This window comes from Mastomys coucha, unplaced genomic scaffold (assembly GCF_008632895.1).
Source record: "Mastomys coucha isolate ucsf_1 unplaced genomic scaffold, UCSF_Mcou_1 pScaffold8, whole genome shotgun sequence".
In the NCBI taxonomy this organism is placed as follows: Eukaryota; Metazoa; Chordata; class Mammalia; order Rodentia; family Muridae; genus Mastomys; species Mastomys coucha.
Window position 1 is genome coordinate 29,726,244 of NW_022196914.1, and position 11,660 is coordinate 29,737,903.

The window sequence follows — 11,660 nt, forward strand, 5'->3', positions numbered from 1 at the left end:
AATTAAAACAACACACACTTTCTAGTTAACATCCCAAACCTGCAGGAAAATAATAGCATCATGTTTGGTACTATATAGGGTGGGAAGAGCACAATGCCTTGCCCCTCAGCACTGCTTTCTTACAGTGGTGAGGCAGCATGCTCATAACATGCAGACCCTTTATGCCACATGTAATTTAAAATGAACAAACCTATGATTTAAAAGAAAAAGTAACTCTCATCTGTCGGGTGTCTGCTCATCTCCACGGTTCCAAAGTGGAGTCAGGAAACCAGGAGTTCAAGGTCGTCTTCTGCTTCATAGAAGATCTAAGGCAAGCCTGGGCTAAATGAGACTGACAGGAAGAAAGTTCTTGAAAAAAATATCTGTGAATGTGCTGGCTGCTTCTTCTAGTTCTTCTTACCTGAGAAGATCAACATCCACAAAATAACAGAAGTCCACATAATTGAGGCCAGTGCATTTCTGTACTTCGAAGTCTTCTCAAGGTCTAGTGACTGTGTTTGGCATGTCATTTAAATGCCTGTCACTAACAGATTGTTGTTAAAGCTATTAGATTTTGGTGCTCAGATACATGTTCACCTTCACTACTTGAATTCACTCTTTGTTTTGCTTATGTATTTCTCAACATTTGCAGGGACCGTTCAAGCTGTGTGCATAGTTCTCTCTGTTGTTTTCTCTCATAACCTCCTGATGCTTTCTTCTGACTCTGCCTGAATTCTTCCAGCTGGCTCCCCTCATATCTAATCCGAAGCTTCTATCATTTCCTGTTTCATTCTGCAGTTCTCCCTGATTGATGAAGCCCACTGTAGTTTATATTCTTCTCCCTCCCTGCCTCTTAGATACTGTCTCAGCCACTGTTCTATGGCTGTGAAGAGACACCACGACCACAGCAACTCTTATAAAACAAAGCATTTAATTGGGACTGGCTTATAGTTTCTGAGGTTTAGTCCATTGTCACCGTGGTGGGGACCACAGTGGGAAACATGGCGGCACACAGACAGACAAGGTGCTGTAGAGGGAGCTGAGAGTTCTACAGTTCTCTATCACAATCCACAGGCAGCAGCAAAAGACTCTGGGCTTGGAATGGAATTTTTTATTTTTTAATTTTGCTGTGGCTTTAATGTTGATTTGATTTTCTAATGTGGAATACACATTCTATAAATATGAACACTGGGGTAAGGGACATTTACTACAGCAAAGTTTTTCCAGTTGGCACAGTGTTTTCCCATGTTGCTTAAATCAGTACATCTTCCTATGGGGGAGGGGAGACAAATTTTAAATATGCTTCTACAAAAAGAATAGCAAAACATACCTGTACTCACTTCTGCTTGCTTCATACACATGAAGACCTGATAGCCACCATGCCTGAAGAGAATCTGTGGTATCTGCCATATCTACAGTCCAGATAGACAATGCTATCCATATTTTATCTTCTTTCTGCTCAGAATTACAACCATAGACACTAAAATGTAGCTCTCAGATCTGAAAATGTCTTTATTTCTTAGAAAATGGATTCCAGGAAGGTTAAAAAGCAATACCAGAGGGCATAGGTACAGAACTGGATGTACACATTCAAAGTATCCAAGTAAGGAAATGGCAATATAAATATCTAAAAAGCATCTCTCAGGTCTCCAAAACAAAATGCGTAAGTGATTCCTAACTAGTGACCAGTACAGCATTTCCTAGACAGGAGAAACAGTTAACATTAAAGTCTTGAAAGCCTTCTCCTTGGTTAATTACATGTAGACAGTTTGACTTTGATCAAGCTCCTTTAAACATGGAAAACGGTATTACACAGGTCCACTGTTAAAACAGACAACATGTTGCAAATTACTTGTGGTATATTGTGTTCCAACAAAGCTTAGAAAATAAAGATGATGAGTTGGCTTTGAACTAAGTTTAGTTCCTCTCCTCTGCTGACAACTTCTTTACAGGTTGGACGCAACAGTATGGCATGTTCAAACATGTGCTGTGTATGATCCTTTAATGCCACACAGTGGTGGGTATGGATCTATAATGCCCAAGTCACACAGATTCTTCAGAGCCATTAAGTATTTACTTTCTCCTAAGAGATCCAGCCACCTTCAGCAGAAGACAAGGGTACCGAAGTTTTCATTGATGACATTTAACAAGTGTTTTATTTTTGGAAGCCTTATTGGTTGGCACATGTCTCACATCAAAATTGTTCATGTAGTGTGAACATTCCATGTGGTCATGATCCATGCCCTTCCCTGTGCTACCAAAGGTCTCAATGGCATACACCTCTCCTTCCTCCATTCTTGTAGCTTCCACTCCTTTCACAATGGGCACTGTTTTTCCAGCATGAATTCTATATGGCCCAATTGAATGTCCATTTAAGTTACGTATGGGTTTCACTTGATATGTCTTCCAACCTATTTCTACTACATAGGATTCCATAACTTCTTGAATGCCCTCACCGTCATTGCAGAGACGAATGCCAATCTCAGCACACTTTATTCTGATATTAGTGGCATCCTTTACAGTTTTTAATAATATGTCATATTTGGGATTAAAAGTAGCAGTAAAAGCACAATCGATTATTTTACCACTTATATGTGTTCCAAAGTCTATCTTACAGATGTCATTGTACTGTAAAACTGTCGTGTCACCAGCATTGGGAGTGTAACGGGCTGCACAGTTGTTGAGAGAACACCCAGTGGGAAATGCCATGCCTGCATTTAACCCATTTTCCTTTCTTAGCTTTCAGGGAACAGTCTTCCAACCCCTCACAGATTTCTATCATTGTCATCCCAGGCTTGATCCAGCCCATGACATATTTCCTAACTTGCTGATGTGCTTCCGCAGTTTCTTGGAAGTCATTACAAATCTCCTCACTAGCCTAGTCTAGGGACTTTTTTTCTTCACTTGTGGTTCTCCAAGCAGCTGTTGGCCCATCATGTGTGGGTGGGTATTCACACTCTTATCCTTTGGGAAATACACTATTAGGATACAGGTCACATATTGGAACTGAGGGAGGGTCTGTTTGAACTTTTGGTCCTCTCCTTCTCCGTTGCACCATTAACATCATCATCTCCATCTTCATCATCATCATCTCTCTCTTTCTCTTCCAATGCTTGTCTCTCCAACTGTTTTGCTACCTCATCCACCGAGGTTCCTGATTCTTTATCAAGTTCTTGCTGCACTGCTGACACAGCCCTTTTGCCCTTCTTCTTCTTCAGTCTTTTCTTGGCAGCTTCCTCAGCCATGCTGGAGGTTTCCTCTTCCCTGGAGTCTGGATCCAGGTCGTCATTCAGGTGGCTCCTGAAGGATGCTGCCTCCTCCATGCCTGCCATATTGCCCGAAAAATAGAGAGAAAGAGAGAGCCAGAATGGGATTTTTGAAACCTCAAAGCCCACTCCCAGGGACACACTTCCTCCAAATAAGACCACACCCCCTAATTCCTTCATATAGTGCCATTCCTTGGTGACCAAATATTCACATTTATGAGCCTATGGGGGCCATTCTCATTCAGACCACAGCAGATGCCTTCCTCAGTCTTCATACCACAGATTCCAATTGAGTATGCAATGTTTCTTTACATTCTGTTGGAACAGAACTGTTCTGCATATAGGTGATGACAACAACGCCCTCCACAGCGCCTGTGGTATAATGACACATCCAATCAGGAAACCAAACTGCTATAGTGAGAATTCTTTACTTGTAGGGTCCTGCCCTTATATACCAGGCTTTTTCTTTGTCTTCTAATGTTTGTTTAAGTGAAGATATGGGGGTAGGAGTTACTTTGTTTTTTTCTTATCTTAAAGTAACTTTGTTATATTAGAAATGTTATAGATAATTTTGAAAGAAAGGTTTACTGGGTGTTGAGTTCCCTTCCTAGTTCTCTATGCTATATTCCAGAGGCCATGGGGAGACAATGTAGAAGTTATGTGGACAGGTGTGAGCATGGGTCAAAACATACACTTAACACAAGGAGAAAAGATTTGTATAGTATCTGTTTTTTTGAGCTTTTATAACTTATGCTACTTAGTCTGTCAATGGTCCATGAGGTATTTTGAGTTGGAAAATGTGTGTCAGACTGTCCAGGCTACATCTAACTTCTTTTTCATGTATCTACATAAAAATAAGAGTGATAGGTGATAGTCATTGGTCACAACCAAAGAAGAACTACTGATATGACACTAATGGTTTGGAATTCAGTTACATTTGGACATTTAATAAACAGTAAATTTGCAGTGTTTCTTTTGAACCTAATTGGCCATCTAAACATACAGTATATGTTTGAAAGAAAGACAGTATGCATGTTCTCTCATGACTTTCAGTAATTCAGTTTTTATTTTTGGCACCAAATCAAAACATTGCAAGTGTAGTGCCCTAAACCTAAATTTTAAGATTGCTATATGTCACATTTACAGGTCATGAAAGTAGATCATTTGGAAGAGTTGACAGTGTGCTATCCACTTTCTACCTGAGGAACTGGGAATGTGTTCTCCTACGTACAAAGAAGCATTCACTTAAGAGTAATTTTTTTTTTCTTAAAAATTCACTGGATTATCAACCAACTTTCTTCACTGGCCGGTTGCTTGAGGGGGGAGGGGTCATTGGCTCTTTCTTCTGGCTGTTTCAGTCTTCTCTTTTGATTAAAGACAGCTTTCCACATTATCATTTCTGTTGAGACTACAGTCCCTCTCTGCCCCTCTGTCTCTGTCTCTCTGTCTGTCTGCCTGTCTATCTGTCTGTCTCTGTCTGTCTGTCTGTCTCTGTGTGTGTGTGTGTGTTTTAAAACTGGTTTCACCAAAACTATCTCCCAGGGACAACGGTCTGTTCTGTGGCCTCTCTGGGTCTGTTAGGGGAGCAACTGCCTGTGGAGCTTATTGTTCCTAGGCCCTGTTTGCCTATTATGCTTGTTTTTCTTCATCCTCCACTTGTGATGTAGTGTCGCATCCGCCTCGACCAGCAAGAAAGATGCAACCCAAGCTCTTCCTTTTAGCACTTTATTCTGGAACGTTGTAACAGTCTTCTCCCTCCTGCTTCTCCCTCCTGCTTCTCCTGCCTTCTGGCTCTGGGGAGCCATTACTTAAACCCCACCTTCCTGCCATCTAAGCCCCGCCTTCCAGCCCACCCTCGGCCCTTAAGTACTCCCAAGCTTAGCCAATCCCAATGGGCTATGTAGCAAAAGCGGATAGGTCACCAGATGCGGAAGCAACCAATGGCAGCAAGCTTAGCCAAATGAGGGCTTGTTTATGAAACCACTCACTCTCCGGGTGCAGCTGAAAATGGCTCTCCACAATGTAGCATCTCTTAACATTGCTGCTAAGATGTCGGACTAAGGGTTTTCAAAAGCTCCTTCTGGGTGGGGAGCCATTGTTCTCATGCTTCAACAAATCTCTCCCTAAACCAGCTTGCTTGGCAGCAGGGGACTTTAACCAACTTGCTTGGCCTCATATAACTTTTTTAAGGGTCATCTAGAGTTTGCCAAACCTCTATTTTCTGTCACTATTTTGATATACTGTAAGTTTCAAGACATCATTTTTAAAAATATTTTCTTTTCTCTCTGAGTTTGTGATTTTATTTTTGGGAGAGAAAGGTATGATCTCACATAGACCAGGCTAAAATTGAACTTTCCATAGATAGATGAAGCCAGCCTTGAACTCTTAATCCTCCTGCCTCTACCTCCCAAGGACTAGGATTACTGGTTTGTGCCACATAGTCATGGTAGGACCTACAAGGTCAGAGGATATCTTCTGGGAGTCATTCTCTCTTTGCACCATGTGAGTTCTGGGTATTGAACTCTGTTATCAACTGACAGAATTTCTGGAAGTTCGTATCTTTACCCATCCAGACATCTCTCCAGCTCTATTCATTACTATTATAACATTTTTACTTGATAATATTGCTAAGGGAGAGAAATACTGCCTCTGATGGTAACCTTCACATTGAGTATTAGCTGTCAGAATGTTTGGTTTTAAGCTGCTGAAAAGCTTCAAACGTAGGTGAGGAGCTCTCTCTCTTCCCAGATCTCCTTAACTTCTCCTGTCTTTCTATTCGACTTCAATTACATGTAGTCAGTAGAAGACAACCATACTTTTAAGCAGACTCCAGTATACAGACCGCCTCCACGCCCAAACCCCAGTCTGAAGGTGTGATTTGAATGAGAATGGTGCCCATGGGCTCTTATTTGAATGCTTTGTCTCCATTTGGTGGAAATGCTCAGGAAGGATTAGTAGGTGTGTCCTTGTTGGAAAGATGTCACTCAGGACAGGCTTTAAGATGTCAGAAAGATTCCTACCTTCCCAAATGTGCCTTTCTCAGAGCTCTGCCTCTTGCTTGTGGATCAAGATGTGAGCTCTCAGCTATTCCTGCTGACATTCCATTACTCTGGACTCTAATCTTCTGAAACCATAAGCCCAATAACACTCTTTTACAAGTTGCCTTGGTTGCTAGGCAGTAGTGGCTCACATTTTTAATCTCAGCACTTAGGAGGCAGAGGCAGGTGGATCTCTGAGTTCCAGGCTAGCTTAATCCACAGACAAAGTTGTGGGATATCCAAGACTGTACAGAGAAATCCTGTCTCAAAACAATATCCCATCCCACCCCCCTCAAAAAGTTGTCTTGGTTGTAATGTTTTATTACACTAGAAAAGTTATTAAACCAAGAAAGTGTATGTGCAAACATGCTGTATGAATGGGTTTTTCTTATTGCAGCCAGCATAACTGTATCTTCAGGATTTCACACTGATGCTAGCCCATCAACCTTCCAGCAATCCTCTTCTAAAGTAGATGATCTATAAACAGTTCTTGTGATGTAGATGATCCATACATAGCTCTCAAGATGCTATGGAATTGCTACCACAAAAGAATGGTAATTATCTCTAATAAAGAGCAAAGGACAAGACTGTATCTCTTACACAATAAATTAATTGGATATATTTAATTAGATAAATTTAGTATAAAAGATTAAGCTAAGTACCTGAAACTAGCTGAATGACCCCCAATTTTTAGAGTGAGTGCATTTATGTAACAAAATAGTAGGTAGACGTCAAGCCTCATGATGGGAGCGCCTCTGCAGATCAGACATTTAGTTTAGCTATCATCCTATCTATCACTACATGTATTGATATGTATCCCTAAATTATATCTGTATAAATTTTACTTAAGTGATAATTCCCAAAGAGGCAGTTCTTTAGAACAGAATATAATCTTATATAGAGTGTTCACAAATAAACATATCTGTGCCCCGACCTGCAGGACTTAACGGGGTTCTCAAGAAGAGGGAACTGCAATGACAAATTTGGGAACAGGAGACATGAAGAAGGGAGACAAGACAAAAATTTTTCTGATCAAGTCTCAATTTACTCTACGGAAAAGCACCATTTAAAACTCCAGACCACAAAGGTATTTGCCTAGGTGCATAGGCCAAACCCACATTATTGTTTGGTTACACATCAGCATAAATGGAATGTCTATATCATAAAATGTCCAGAAAGGAGTATCCTCATTGTAAGGTGTCCAGAAAGCCCTCTATCGTAAAATGTTCCAAGTCAATTGCAGGGACGGAAGCAAGATAGTGGAAGAGACAAAAGAGTGTTAGTTTATAGGTGATGGCCCAGGGGCAAGATGGAGACTAAGATGCCAGTCACTTTTGGGCCCCAACAGGTTCCCCTTTTTTTGTATACAGAAACAAGGCATACTTAGGGCAGCAATATGTAACTCAGCTTGGCTCTAGAGACTCCAAGGGGACTGTGCCTGTCTTAGGTCAGAGAGGATGCAAGGACAGTCACACCTAGAATGGTCTTACCCGTCATGGAGTGCACTCCATCATCTTAGCGGGGTTCCGTCTTAGGTTGCCATTCTTGCTAAGGGCGGCTTCTCCTCTCAGTTGCCCGTCACTGGCTAGCCAGTCCATCGCACTGGAAAGGTGAAGGGCCAAACATGAGCTGGGTTATTTTAAAGGTCATTTGTAAGAATGTCTTCAAAGCCAACTCCCAGATTTGACGTTGCCAGCCGATTGTAATGAATTTGCAAAGGTTTGGCCTTAATTGCATCTATTTATCCCATAATAAAGGCCATAATTTTATCAAAAGGAAAAGGTCCTAGCGATAGTAGAATTACTAAGCCAAGCATTGGGCCAAGGAAGAAGAGAAGGTAGAAGAATTCCATTCCAGGCACCCCACATGGTGTTGTTGAAGAGTTCCTTAGATCTCTTCTCTAATTCTTGTTGGTGTTTCTGGATTCTGTTGTGCACAATCGACAACGTGTTTGCATAAAAACAACAATTTCCCTGTCACCATTGTCAGGGAACTCAGCAAGCTCACAGGTCAGCATGTCACACCAATCACTCTGGCAGCTAGCAAGCTCCTGCAGCTTTCTGTGGAAAAAACACATATATTTCCTCTTCCCCAAATTAAATACCTGATCAGGATCATGCCATATGCCAATAAGTGGATCCTTCCATTTCGCCTAGGAATAAGTATGCCTAGTTGTAGGATGCTATAGACACTCAGCAAAGAATTCCTTGGCATTCAAATTTTAAAATTTTAAAATAAGAAGCATGATTTAAATAATGTGCACAGGAATATAATTCTCCCTTTTTTGTTTTTTAAAAGCCAAATTTTTCAGAGTGCAATGCACACATTCAACAATTCCTTATCCCTGAGAATTATAAGGAATTCCAGTAATATGGGTAACATTAAATTGTTGACAAAACATCTCAAATGCGTGATTGTAAGTCAGTTCCATTATCTGTTTTAATCTAATTAGGAACACCAAGCATAGAAAAGTAATGTAGGCAATGATTACATTTTTAGTTATTTTTCCTGTTAAGGCAATTGTAACTAGAAAGCCTGAAAAGGTATCAACGGTCATATGTGCATATTTTATTTTTCTAAAATCAGAAATATGAATATCCATTTGCAATAATTGAATTGATTAAGTATAGGTCCTCAAGAATTGACACCATTATGTGGTACAGCTAGAAACTGAGGACATTGAGAATGAGTCTTTACAATTTGACATGCACATTCTCTAAAGATACCAAATTATTATCTCAAGCCATTACTATTTTGATGATCTAAAGAATGAGATTATATGAACAATTGTTCTTTTGTAAAGCCTATAATCTGCCTGGGATACAAATCTGTCTTAAGGGGTCTTATCTAGGCAGTCTAGGATGAGTTCTTAAATGTTCAAAGAACAGTACTTTCTTTTAACTTGAGTTATATATGTATAAACAATTGTAAAAACCCTTTAAGTGCAATGAATGTGAGAAAGCCTTTAGTAACTGTCATAATCTAACTCAACACCAAAGAGTACATATGGGTGAGAAGCCCTAAAAATGCAAAGACTGTGGCAAAGCTTTCACTTGTACCACAGGCCTCACTTAACATGAAAAAAATTCACACTGGAGAGAAACCTTACAAATGTGAAGAATGTGGCAAGGCCTTTAATTCTTCTTCAAATCTTAAACATTATTGCAAGCTCCATGTTGGAAAGAAACAGTACAAATATGAGCAATATGGCAAAGCCATTAAAAATTGTTTAGGCTTTACTTGACACAACAGAATCCATAGTAGAGTAAATCCAGATTAGTACAACCACTGTTGCAAAACCTTCCATAATGTTATCCCATAATTCAATACTATAATTCAATACAATAAGGGAGAGACCCCTCTGAATCTTAAAGAATTTACTAACAGTTCAACACTTCTTCAACACTTCAGTTTCATACTGGAGAGATCTTGTAAGAGCAAAGAGAGTGTCTCAAATATTGAACAATTATTTTATATACATAATCAAAATTTTACATATGATAGGAACCCTATCAATTCAAATAACACAGAAAATCCTTTACTTTTCAGAATATAACCAACAGAAATATTGTGAAAAACTCCTTCAATAAAGGCAAGGCCTTTATGTGAAGCTGGATCTTCATGAACTATAAGTCAATTCATACAGAAACTGTACATATGTAATGACTGAGGAAGAACATTTTCAAATATATAAACCTGAAAAGAGAAATTTTTTTCCAGTAGAAATCACTGTGTAAATGCTGTCATAATCCTTAACCAATCACTTACATCTGAAGTAGTGGTTCTCAACCCCCTAATGATGCAACCCTTTAATACAGTTCATCCTGTTGTGGTAACCCCTAACCAGAAAATTATTTTCATTGCTTCTTTGTGACTGTAAATTTGCTAGTTATGAATCAGAATATCTGTGTTTTCTGATGGTTTTAGGCAACCTCTGGGAGAGGGTAATTTGACACAAAAACAAGTCAAACCCACAAATTAAAGACCACTGAAATATAAAGATATTATTGAGGACAAACCCTATGAATTGCATTTGCTATGCTGGTTAGTTTGTGTTAACTTGACACAAACTAAAGACACCTAGGAAAAAAGAACCTCAATTGAAGGATTGTCTACTGGCCTGTGGGCATGTCTTTAGAATATTTTCTTGATTAATGATTAATGAGGGGAAGCCTGTCCCACTGTTGGTAGTGCCACCCCTGAGAAGCAAGTTAAGTTGTCCCTGGATTGTATAAGAAAGCAAGTTAAGAGGCTAGAGAGATGACTCTGATTAACATCACTGGTTGTTCTTGCGGAGGACCCAAGGTCTTTTCCCAGCACCCACATGGTAGTGCCTAACCATCTATAATGCCACTTCTAGGGTATCAACATCCTCTTGTGAGTAATATAGGCACCAGAATTGCACGTGGTACACAAAATACATGCAGGCAAAACACTCATATACATAAGATAAGTAAATCTGATAAATAATCTAGAAAGAAACAAAGGACAAGAAAGGAAGGAAGGAAGAGACTGGTAGTGAAGGAGAGAGCTGTTAGTAAGCCATGGGAAAGCCAGTAAGCAGCATTCTTCCACGTGCTTCATGTCCTACCTCTAGATTCCTACTTGAGTTTTTGCCTTGGCTTACCTTGATGATGTAACCTGTGAGTTGAATTAAATCCCCTTTTCCTCAAATTGATTTTGGTCAGTGTTTTTTTTTTGGTTTTGTTTTGTTTTTTGTTTTTTGTTTTTGTTTTTGTTTTTTGTTTTTTTTTGTTTGTTTGTTTTGGTTGTTTGAGACAGGGTTTTTCTGTATAGCCCTGGCTGTCCTGGAGCTCACTTTGTAGACCAGGCTGGCCTCGAACTCAGAAATCCGCCTGCCTCTGCCTCCCAAGTGCCAGGATTAAAGGCGTGCGCCACCACCAACCGTGGTCAGTGTTTTATTACAGTAACAAAAAGAAAACTGGGACAGAAATTGGTACCAGGATCATGGGATCATGGGGCACTCCTGTGATATTATAAGGGTCCATTGTTTGATGAAGAATGGTACTCCAGACTCAAATAGTGTGCAAAAACAAGGAGCATTTTACTCTGCAGACCAGCATGAGGAGATTCCTCCTTCCAAAATGGAGAGATAACCAAATGAACTCGAAGGCTAGATTTAAAACACGTTAGGGATTCTGAAGTAGGTGAATGCTATCTTACTCAATCTCTGGGGGCATTCCATTACTTGGGCATGGGGGCTGGAACCCGTTACCAGGGAAGTCTGGAAACTTGCTGAACCATTGTCCTTACTTCAGGCTAGTGGTTGGGCACTATCTAGTTTCTGACTAGGTGCCTGAAGCCTGTTTTTGTTCTTTGTTTTAATTTCTTACTGGTTATTTTATTTACTTACATT

At 39.9% G+C, this 11,660-nt stretch overlaps 1 long non-coding RNA gene and 1 pseudogene across 1 annotated transcript; one reads left to right on the forward strand and one right to left on the reverse strand.

Annotated features, from left to right (window-relative positions):
• Positions 1-1,858: 1,858 nt before the first annotated feature.
• LOC116083880 lies at positions 1,859-3,311 on the reverse strand (annotated as a pseudogene).
• A 3,372-nt stretch (positions 3,312-6,683) lies between these two features.
• Positions 6,684-9,992, forward strand: LOC116083443. Its single transcript, XR_004115712.1, has 3 exons — positions 6,684-6,837; positions 7,224-7,370; positions 9,833-9,992. It is a non-coding gene; the product is annotated as an uncharacterized LOC116083443 (long non-coding RNA).
• The last annotated feature ends 1,668 nt before the right edge of the window (positions 9,993-11,660 follow it).